Consider the following 11,833-nt stretch of genomic DNA (forward strand, 5'->3'; position numbering starts at 1 on the left):
AAAACTCAATTGCTTCAATAAAATAAGATTAAATTCTTCTTGGAACTGAGCTGGTAGCAAAATGCACACATCTGTAGAGCTTTTTTAGCAGCAATCTGCAAAGAGCTTGTCCCTGATCTCTCCAGGAGTGGAATTTTTAATTTAGCATAATAATAGTAATAATAACAATAATAATAACAATAATAATAATAATAATAATAATAATAATAATAATAATAATAATAATAATAATAATAATAATAATAGTTGGAAGGGACCTTGGAGGTCATCTAGTCCAACCCCCTGCTCAGGCAGGAAACCCTATACCATTTCGGACAAATGGCTGTCCAGTCTCTTCTTTAAAACTTCCAGTGTTGGAGCCTTCACCGCTTCTGGAGGCAGGCTGTTCCACTGGTTAATTGTTCTGTCAGGAAGTTTCTCCTTAGTTCCAGGTTGCTTCTCTCCTTGATTAGATGATGATGATGATGATGATGATGATGATGATGATGATGATGATGATGATGATGATGATGATGATGATGATGATAATAATAATAATAATAATAATAATAATAATAATAATAATAATAATAATAATAATAGTTGGAAGGGACCTTGGAGGTCATCTAGTGCAACCCCCTGCTCAGGTAGGAAACCCTACACCATTTCAGACAAATGGCTGTCCAGTCTCTTCTTAAAAACTTCCAGTGTTGGAGCATTCACCGCTTCTGGAGGCAGGTGGTTCCACTGGTTAATTGTTCTCACTGTCAGGAAATTTCTCCTCAGTTCTCGGGTGCTTCTCTCCTTGATCAGTTTCCATCCGTTGCTTCTTGTCCTGCCTTCAGGCGCTTTGGAGAAGAGCTTGACTCCCTCTTCTTTGGGGCAGCCCCTGAGATATTGGAACCCTGCCATCATGTCCCCCCTCGTCCTATCAACGGAAGATTTCCTGGTGGTCTCCCATCCAGACAGGATCAGCTAAGAGAGGAAAATCCTGTTCGAAGGACACATGTTTCTCCTCCGGGCGCAGTGCTGGAAGAGGGAGGTGTGCCTGGCTTTCAGGGATGGCTGGCGCTTGTTAAAAGTCTCCGTGCAGTGCCAGGATTAATCCCTGGGCGGCAAGAAAACTATAAAATTGGCCTGACACGGCAGGAAAAGGAAGGACGCTTCGAAAATGGAAGCTGCTGATTTCAAGCTCTGCCCAGAGAAAGCGGCTTCGCTCAGCTTATTAAAGGTCAGGCTGTGTGTTTAATGCAGCGAGGAGGCATCTACTGCCCAAAGGGAGGTTAATGACCCAGGGATTTGTGACAGACCCCCCCCCCAAGGAGAGGGAATCAATAGAGAGAGATTACTCAGGGCAGAAAAGGCTGGAGATGACAGAATACAGCAACACAGAGTCAGAAGGGACCTCAAGAGGTCCTCTAGTCCAGGGCTTGGCTTTTCAACCAGTGGTACGGGTACCACCTGTGGTACATTGGGACCTGGCAGGGGGTACGCGGCCATCCTAGAAAAGGGGTAGCGGGGGAAGGGAATGAGCTGAACCGGTGGCAGCACCGCACAAGCCTGAGCGAGAGACGGCTGGAGCTGCAGGGCTCAGCGGAAGCCCCAGGATCAGCGCTTCTTCAGGACTGTCAGGGCTCAGTGGAAGCGCCAGGATCAGCGCCAGGCTCCAGCTGGAGCTCGGCACTGATCCTGACGCTTCTGCTGAGCCCAGAAGAAGCGCCGATCAGTTGGAATGTTGCAGCCTCTCCAGGGTCTTGTGATTTACATTCAGATGCTTGGCAACCGATTCATATTTATGACGGTCACAGTGTCCCAGGGTCATGTGAACGGACCAAAACCTGCTGCAACCACCCAGCAGACGGGGGGAATAAAACCAAACAATGCCAATCCTCAACAGAAATGCTCACAACAATGGAAACCTCGGACAGGAGGAAGAGCGCCACCGGGTGGGCAGGCAGCTGTCTTGCTTGGCTGTGGCTTGGGGGGCACTTTTTCAGTGCCATTGTAACTTCGAACAGGACTACCTGTACTTTATCACTTTTTTGGGGGGGGGTCATCAACTTTTTGACACCTTGCTAGGCGATTGGTGGTGGGGAAGCCAACTCCACTGTTTAACCACTGCAGCGATTCACTTAACGGTGGCAAGAAAGGTCGTAAAATGGGGGCAAACTGCCTCAGCAAACGTTTCGCTTAGTAACAAAAATGTTGGGCTTCATTTCGGTCATCAGTTGAGGCTTTGGGTAGGAGACCACTCAAGCGATCCCAAAACAGGGCAGTTTAAATATCCAGGAAGAAGACAATGTGGCAAATCATTTTCGTATTCTTGCCAAAAAATCTTACGTGGGTGGGAAGTCAGCCCCCCCCCAGAGAAAGAAATATTTTTGGAAATATTTAAAAATCAAAATATATTTTCCTAAAGCAGGGCTTTTCAACCTTTTCACCCATTGTACCCTGTTTAGGGTATGGCAACATCCGAGGACCACCAGTCGCCTAGCAAGGTGTCAAAAACTTGACCAAAAAAAAAAAAAGTGATAAAGTACAGGTAGTCCTCAACTTACAACAGTTCGCTTAGTGACTGTTCGAACTTACAATGGCCCTGAAAAAAGGGCCCCCCAAGCCACAGCCGAGCAAGACACCTGCCTGCCCACCCAGCGGTGCTCTTCCTCCTGTCCGAGGTTTCCATTGTTGTGAGCATTTCTGTTGAGGATTGGCAGCGGGGGTGGGGGTGTTTGGTTTTTATTCCCCCGTCTGCTGGGTGGTTGCAGCAGGTTTTGGTCACTTCACATGACCCTGGGACACTGTGACCGTCATAAATATGAATCAGTTGCCAAGCATCTGAAGGTAAATCACAAGACCCTGGAGAGGCTGCAACATTCCAGCTGATCGGCGCTTCTTCTGGGCTCAGCGGAAGCGCCAGGATCAGTGCAGAGCTCCAGCTAGACCCTGGCGCTGATCCTGGGGCTTCCGCTGAGCCCAGACAGTCCTGCAGCTCCAGCCGTCTCTCGCTCAGGCTTGTGCGGTGCTGCCATCGGTTCAGCTCATTCCCCTCCCCCGCTACCACTTTTCTAGGATGGTCGCGTACCACCTGCCAGGTGCACGTGTACCACAGGCGGTACCCGTACCACTGGTTGAAAAGCCCTGTAATAGAGCAGGGGATTGGACTAGAAAACCTCCAAAGTCTGTTCCAACTCTATTATTCTGTTTATTATTCTGTTACTACTACTACTACTACTACTACTACTACTACTACTACTACTACTACTACTACTACTACTACTACTACTACTACTATTATTAGGCAGTCCTTGTCTGATAGGACAAAAGGATAAAAATAAATTGGACTTGTACGGTTTGAACTAGGGATCTCCAAATTTGGCAATTTTAAGATTTGTGGACTTCAATTCCCAGAATTCCTCAGCCAGCCAATAGACAAATTTTCTTAGTTAAATAGCGTGAGCAATGGCTTTGTTGTGTGTCTTTCCTACTATGTTGTGGTTAACTGGTGGTTTGGTTTTTTTTGCAACCCAGAACCCACAGCCCTTTATGGGAGTTGAAGTCCCTACTGCTAGAAATGAAAAACTGGGTCTTTTTTTCAGCACCACAAGGTGCGGACATTTTGACATACAAACGCAACTCTAGCCCTTAACCAAGCCCCTTGCAGATTTTCACAACTGCATTTGCCCAGTATGAAGCCACAGCGAGGATTAAGTCAATAACCAATTTAAATCTCTTGTGTGAACGGAGTAATAATACACATACTGGGAATCTTACAACAAACCTCTGAAGCAAAAGGTCCTCGGAAACTTTGATTTAATGCTACAGGTTTATAGTTGCTGCAAACCGTCTACGAAATAGGACATTTTCCAACCGTTATCTTGTTATTTGGAGACAGGCCTATATTTTTTCTTAATGGACCCATTCCGGTTTATCTTTTTGCCCTTTTTTCCACCTTGATCTGGAGGGCCTCGAATGTCAGCAGATTTTTTTTTTTTATCCAGATATCCATTTACAGGTTATGATCTCTTTTTTTCCATTTCAGACTACCCGACTCCAGCCAATAGCGGTTTAAATGCATCCCTGAGTCTTGCTTTTAAAATCTGATTTGAATCTCTCCCCCCCTCTTTTTTTTTAAATTAGCTATTAACAGGCTCTGTTAGGCTTTAGCTGTCCCCAGTGCCCCATTGATACAGAAGAATAAGGAAAGTTGATGTGAGCTAAATTCTTATAGCTGAAGTAGTATGGTTTTTCCTGCCTGAACAGGGGCTTGGAGTAGAACAGGGGTCCACAACCTATGGGCCGTAGCCCACAACTGGGACAAGCTGGCTAGTGTGTACACCCCCCCACTCCCGCTAGCGCCTGCGGCCCCGTTTGCATATGTGCGTGGGGCTAGCGGCGGTGGCTAACGCCTGCAGAAACAGTGCCACTAGCAAGCATGCGGGTCACATGGCCCATTTGCACATGCGCGGGGGGGCTAGTAGCGGTGGCTAGCACCTGCACCCAGGCACAAATGGGGCGGTAGCGCCATACGGGTTTTGCAGCCCATTTGCGCATGTGCATGGGGGCTAGCGCCTGCAGAAACATGCCTGCTAGCACGCACGCCCATTTGCACATGTGCAGGGGGGCTAGCAGCAGTGGCAGGAGGCGGTTTTGCAGCCCATTTGCGCATGTGCGTAGGGGCTAGTGGCGGCAGCCAACGCCTGTGCGCATGTGCAAATGGGGCCGTTAGGGGCCATGCGGTTTACGCGGCCCATTTGCACATGTGTGTGTGGCTAGCAGCGGCAGCTAGCACCTGCACTCCTACACAAAGGGGGCCACTAGCCCTCTGTGGGTGCGCCTGGCCCTGTTTCCACACGCGCATGTGCAAATTTCCCTTTCCCTCCGGGCTGCCAGCATGAAAAGGTTGGTGACCTCTGGATTAGAACAGGGGTCTCCAACCTTGGCTACTTTAAGACCTGTGGATTTCAACTCCCAGAATTCTGGCTGGGGAATTCTGGGAGTTGAAGTCCACCGGTCCAGGTTGGGGACCCCTGGACTAAGAGACTTCTAAAGTTCCTTCCAACTCTTTTGTTATTCTGTATTCTTCAACATCCCATACGATTGGTTTTGCAGTTCTTTTTTCTCCCCTTTCCAATGGGCTCTCACATGTTAGTCCTTGACTTACAACGGCTCATTTAGTGACAGTGCAAAGTTACGACAGCACTGAAAAAAAGTGTCTTATGACTGTTTTTCACGGTGACGACCTTTGCAGCATCCCCATGGGTCACGTGATCAAAATTCAGAGGCTTGGCAACCGGTTCACATTTATGACGGTCGCAGTGTCCCGGAGTCATGTGTGAATCCCTTTTGCGACCTTCTCGCAATCAAAGTCAACGGGGAAGCCAGGTTCGCCCGATACGCCAAACTTAGTTACTGAATGGATCCATTTTCCAGGTCACTAAAGCAAATCATTATACTTAGCAAGTGTGGCTGTATTGACTGGGTAAGGCACAAACGTACGACATTAAGTGAATATCAACTTCGCCTATTGTGTGAACACAAAAGGAAAAATCCTTCCGGAATTGTGCTTTCCCCCGAAACAGAGTCTCTCAACCGCAGCAATTTTAAGAGGTGTGTGTGGACTCCCAATTCCCAGAATTCCCCAGTTGCCTTTAAGATGTGTGGACTTCAACTCCCAAAATTCCCAAGGCAGCTTTACGACATCTGGACTCTTAGAATTCCCTAACTGACTTGAAGATGTGTGGAATTCAACTCCCAGAATTCCCAAGCCGGCTTTAAAATATATGAACTCCGGCTCCCAGAATTCCCCAGCTCAGCGTGCTTCTGAATAACCTGAAAGCTTAGAGAAGGCCTTATGTCACATTAAATCAGGCCTTACGTCACATTTAAACTATGTTAGCTCAGGAATTCTGGGAGTCGCAGTCCACAGGTCGTAAAGGGGCCACCATTCCCCACCCCTGTATTAAAATAATAATAATAGTAGTAAAGTTTGAAGGAACCTTGGAGGTCATCTAGTCCAACCCCCTGCTCAGGCAGGAAACCCTATACCATTTCAGACAAATGGCTGTCCAGTCTCTTCTTAAAAACTTCCAGTGTTGGCGCATTCACAGCTTCTGGAGGCAGGTTGTTCCACTGGTTAATTGTTCTAACTGTCAGGAAGTTTCTCCTTAGTTCTAGGTTGCTTCTCTCCTTGCTTAGTTTCCATCCGTTGCTTCTTCTCCTGACTTCACGAGTTTTGGAAAATAGCTTGACTCCCTCTTCTTTATGGCAGCCCCTGAGATATTGGAAGACTGCTATCATGTCCCCCCTCGTCCTTCTCTTCATTAAACTAGACATTCTCTTCATTAAACTAGGCAGCCGTTCCTTATATGTTTTAGCCTCCAGTCCCATGATCATCTTTGTTGCTCTTCTCTGTACTCTAGGAGTCTCAACATCTTTTTTACATCGCGGTGACCAAAACTGGATGCAGGATTCCAAGTGTGGCCTTACCAAGGCCTTGAAAAGTGATCCAGCTCTTTCGATGTTTTCACCTCCTTCCTAGAAAATGCAGATTTTTCTCTATGGGTTTCCACAGTAAAATTTCTGTGGTTAAGTGAGACGTTTGTCAAGGGAGTTTTGCCCCGTTTTACGACCTTTCTCGCCTCAGTTGTTAAGTGAATCGCTACAGTTGATAAGTCAGTAACCCGGTTGTGAAGTGAAACTGGCTCTCCCTGTGGACTTTGCTTGTCCGAAGGTCGCAAAAGGGGATCACGTGACCCCGGACAGTACAACCGTCATAAACCCGAGTCACTTGCCAAGCATCTGAATTGTGATCACGTGACCACGGGGATGCTGCAATAAGTGTGAAAAACGGTCATGTCACTTTTTTTCCAGTGCCGTTGTAACTTTGAATGGTCACTAAATCAGCTGTTGGAAATTGAGGACTACCTATAATTACATTTTGGGTAATTGGCAACCAGCCCGCATTTGCAGCCATTTGCGGTGTTCAACAGTCACGCAACCACAATTTTTGGCTTTTCTGCCAGAAACTAGCATTTAAATCTGGTTCCTGGCAAAAAAAAAAAAACCACGCCCATTGAGTATAATCGGTTCATTTTAATGATTACGGTGTTTATTTATCAGCCACTGCAAAAAAGTGTCGTAAAATTGGGGGTGGTTTTGTGGTGATTTGCTCAACGACTACCATGAATTATGGTCATTAAGTTAAGGGCTACTTGTACTGACTTGGAAATGAAGATTAATTTGGTTCTCTTAAACCAGGGGGAGGCAACCTTGGCTCTTTTATGACTCGTGGACTTCAACTCCCAGAATTCCTGAGCCAGCATGGCTCGGCTTGGAAACCTCTCCCTTTCCCCTCAGCGTGCCTGGCTCAGGAATTCTGGGAGTTGAAGTCCACGAGTCATAAAAGAGCCAAGGTTGCCTACCCCTGTCTTAAACGGTGTGGGATACCTGTGGTGTGTGATCACACCTGGAATACTGCAACCAATTCTGGTCACCATATCACAAAAAAGATGTTGAGAGTTTGGAAAAAGTTCAGAGAAGAGCAACTAAGATGATCCAAGCCCTGGAGAGTAAAACATACGAAGAACGGCTGCGGGACTTGGGTTTGGCTGGTCTAAAGAAAAGAAGAAGTAGGGGAGACATGATGGCAGTGTTCCAGTATCTGAGGGGCTGCCACAAGGCAGAGGGGGTCAAATTATTCTCTAAAGCACCAGAGGGAAGGATGAGAAACAATGGATGGTAACTGATCAAGGAGAGAAGCAACCTGGAATTAAGGAGAAACTTCCTGACAGGGAGGACAATTAACCAGTGGAACAACTTGCCACCAGAAATCGTGGGCGCTCCATCACTGGAGGTTTTTAAGAAGAGACTGGACAATCACCTGTCTGAGATGGTATAGGTTCTCCTGCTTGAGCAGGGGGCTGGACTAGAAGACCTCCAAGGTCCCTTCCAGCTTTATTCTATTCTAAAGTCAAGATTATAGCTGCCACCAGACAATTGAAGCCCTGCTTTTTTTTATTTGACCATATCCTGTAGACACCTCTGTAACAGACAGAGCAGAAATATACCTGATCTAAAACTCAGAGTGGCCTTGAACCACGAGATGGGCAGGAAATAAATTTGATAACACCCCAGACTAAACCATTGTGGATAAGAAAGACAACAAAAATCTAGATAGCGGAGGTGGGCAATACATGGAGAGAGCAGAATAGCCGGGAAAGAATTGGAGAAAAATCACCAAATGCAAAAAACCTGCAAATGGAAGTAGAATCACTGAGTCAAAAGCACTGATCTTTCTTGGGATTTTTTCCTTAAAAATGTTTCCCTTCCCATCCAAGAAGCTTCTTCAGTTCTAAACTCAAGAAACTTCTTGGACGAGAAGCGGAATCTTCTTATGACTATAACTTTGTTGCTTGTTATCTTACGATTTATATTGTGTTATTTTAGTATCCTATTAGGAGTTAGGTTGTTTGCTTATTTAAGTACCCCGGGACTATCGCTGTTGGTCTTATGATTTATGAGGAATGTATTTTTATGATTGCGATTGTGATTTATCCCTGGTTGCTTGTATGGACAGGTGAAGTCCTCAGCTTGCAACAGTTCATTTAGTGACCTTTCAAAGTTACAACGGCACTGAAAAAAGGTGGCTTATAACCATTTTTCCCAGTTATGATTTTTGCACCATCCCCACGGGGTCAACTGACTCGCATTTATGACGGTAGCAGTGTCCTCCGGGGGGTCGTGTGATCCGCTTTTGCGACCAACTGACGAGCAAAGTCAATGGGGAAGCCAGATTCGCTGAACGACCAGGTTACTAACTTAAGAACACCAGTGACTCACTTAAAAACTGTAGCACAGAAAGATTGTGAAATGGGGTAAAACTCACTTAACAATTGTCTCGCTTAGCAACAGAAATTCTGGGCTCAACTGCGGCCATAAGTCAAGGACAACCTGTATTCAACTTGTTTTGATTGACTGAAGGAGGGAGGGAGGGAGGATTAACGTACATCAGTATTAATACCACTTTACAAGGCCTTGGTAAGGCCACACTTGGAATACTGCATCCAGTTTTGATCACCACGATGTAAAAAAGATGCTGAGACTCTAGAAAGAGTGCAGAGAAGAGCAACAAAGATTATTAGGGGACTGGAGGCTAAAGCATATAAGGAACAGTTGCTGGAATTGGGCATGTCTAGTTTAATGAAGAGAAGAAATAGGGGAGATATGATAGCAGTCTTCCAGTATCTCAAGGGCTGCCCCAAAGAAGAGGGAGTCAAGTTATTCTCCAAAGCGCCTGAAGGCAGGACAAGAAGCAACGGATGGAAACCAATCAAGGAGAGAAGCAACCTGGAACTGAGGAGAAACTTCCTGACAGTGAGAACAATTAACCAGTGGAACAACCTGCCTCCAGAAACCATGGATGCTCCAACACTGGAAGCTTTTGAGAAGAGACTGGACAGTCACTTGTCCGAAATGGTATAGGGGTTTCCTGGGTGAGCAGGGGGTTGGACTAGATGACCTCCAAGGTTCCGGCCAACTATTATTATTATGGATCATCGCACAGTCAGCCAGATGTTCAGACTGGATTTGGCATTTTGTCTACCTATCGAGTCCTTACCCAGGACCTGGGATAGGCAAATGTGGATGTTTGATGGTATTACAGATATCGTCGTAAAAAAGGAATCGATAGACATATTCCAGATAAACGTAGATCCTTCCCCACTGACAAACAACCACAGAAGTACAGGTAGTCCTGGACTTACACTCGTCCGTTTAGTGACTGTTAGAAGTTATTATGGCACTGAAAAAAGTGACTTACAACTGGTTCTCGCAGTTACGACCTTGGCAGCGCTTGGCAACTGGGACGTTATTTGTGACAATTGCAGCATCCCAGAGTCACGTGATCATCATATAAAGGTCAGTGGTTAGAATGCAGCATTGTAGGCTCACTCACTGCCCACTGCCCACTGCCAGGAGTTTGATCCTGAATCTCTCAAGGTCAAATCAGCCTTCCATCTTTCCGAGGTCGGTCAAATGAGGACCCGGGTTGTTGGGGCATCAATAGGCTGACTCTGTAACCCGCTAAGAGAGAGCTGTAAAGCCTTGTGAAGCGGTATATAAGTCTAAGTGCTATTGCTATTGCTATTCCTTCCTTCCTTCCTTCCTTCCTTCCTTCCTTCCTTCCTTCCTTCCTTCCTTCCTTCCTTCCTTCCTTCCTTCCTTGGTTAACAATGCAGTATTACAGGCTAATTCACAGCCCACAGCCAGCAGTTTGAGTCTCACCGGCTCAAGGTTGACTCATCCATCCATCCTTATGAGGTCAGTAAAATGAGGACCCAGATTGTTGGGGGGGGGTGCAATATGCTGACTGTCTAACCTGCTTAGAGAGGGCTGTAAAGTCCTGTGAAGTGATATATAAGCCTAAGTGCTATTCCTATTCCTATTCCTTCCTTCCTTCTTTCCTAATAATGCAGTATTGCAGGCTAATTCACTGCCCACAGTCAGCAGTTCAAGTCTCACCGGCTCAAGGTTGACTCAACCTTCCATCCTTCTGAGGTCGATAAAATGAGGACCCAGATTGTTGGGTGGGGTGGGGCAATAAGCTGACTCTGTAACCTGCTTAGAGAGGGCTGTAAAACCCTGTGAAGAGATATATAAGTCTAAGGGCTATTGCGATTTGCTACCCTCCTAGCTGGTTTTGGATGAGGAAAGTCAGTGGGGGAAGCTTAAGATACAAGATACAAGATACAAGATACAAGATACAAGATACAAGATACAAGATAAGATAAGATAAGATAAGATAAGATAAGATAAGATAAGATAAGATAAGATAAGCTTTATTGTCATTTTTTTACTGTGGGCCCAACGGCACACATCAAAAAAATGAAATTTAGTTGCCCCGCTCTCAAACAACTGCACCGATCTGCTTAACTACAAGTGGCAAGAAAAGTCATAAAACTGAGTGAGACTCACTTCACAACCGCTTGGCCTAGCAAGGGAAATTGTCTTCCTGGTCGTAAGTGGAGGACACTAGTGGTAACATCTCCGTTGGCTCCTGTTTTCTTTTCGTCCTCAGTCTTGACGAAGACGTCCTGAACAGCACCAGTCTCAAAAGTCATCTTTCTCTCCCCCCCCCCCCTCTTCTTCTACCATCCAAGAAGAGTTTCGGGTTTCTCATGTTTAAGCTTAGAGGGACCTCTGGTGACCAGGAGCGAGGCAACACAAAGTTTACGTGGAAGAGGGAAATGGGAATGACACCCGTAAAGAGAAGCAGGAGAGTCCTGAGTTTGGCAGCACAGAATGGATGGAAACTCATCAAGGCGAGAAGCGACCTGGAATTAGGGAGAAAGTTCCTAACAGTGAGGACAATTAACCAGTGGAACAGCTTGCCACCAGAAATCGTGGGCACTCCATCCCTGGAGGTTTTTAAGAAGAGACTGGACAGTCACTTGTCTGAGATGGTATAGGCCAGTGGTGGCGAAGCTATGGCACGGGTGCCAGAGGCAGCACTCAGAGCCGTCTCTGTGGGCACACGCACCGTCGCCCCAGTCCTAGGCCTTCAACTGGGTTTTATAAAACCTTTTCGCTTTAGGCCTCCGCCGCCGTGTGCAAAAAAAAAAAAAAAGGTTCAATCAGTCACTTTCAACTTCTCGCGGGAAAAAAAAGATCTTGCAAAGTTGGAATTGATTGATTGAACTTTTTAGTCCCACCCAGTCTGCCGTTACCACCGCAGCCACGCCCACCCAATGGGCCACGCCCACCCGGCACTCGACGATGAATACTTGGGTTTTGGGTTGCAGTTTGGCCACTCAGTCTCTAAAAGGTTCGCCATCACTGGTATAGGACTAGAAAGAGT

Source organism: Protobothrops mucrosquamatus, unplaced genomic scaffold, assembly GCF_001527695.2.
Source record: "Protobothrops mucrosquamatus isolate PMUCROS unplaced genomic scaffold, P.Mucros_1.0 scaffold882, whole genome shotgun sequence".
NCBI classification, from domain to species: Eukaryota; Metazoa; Chordata; class Lepidosauria; order Squamata; family Viperidae; genus Protobothrops; species Protobothrops mucrosquamatus.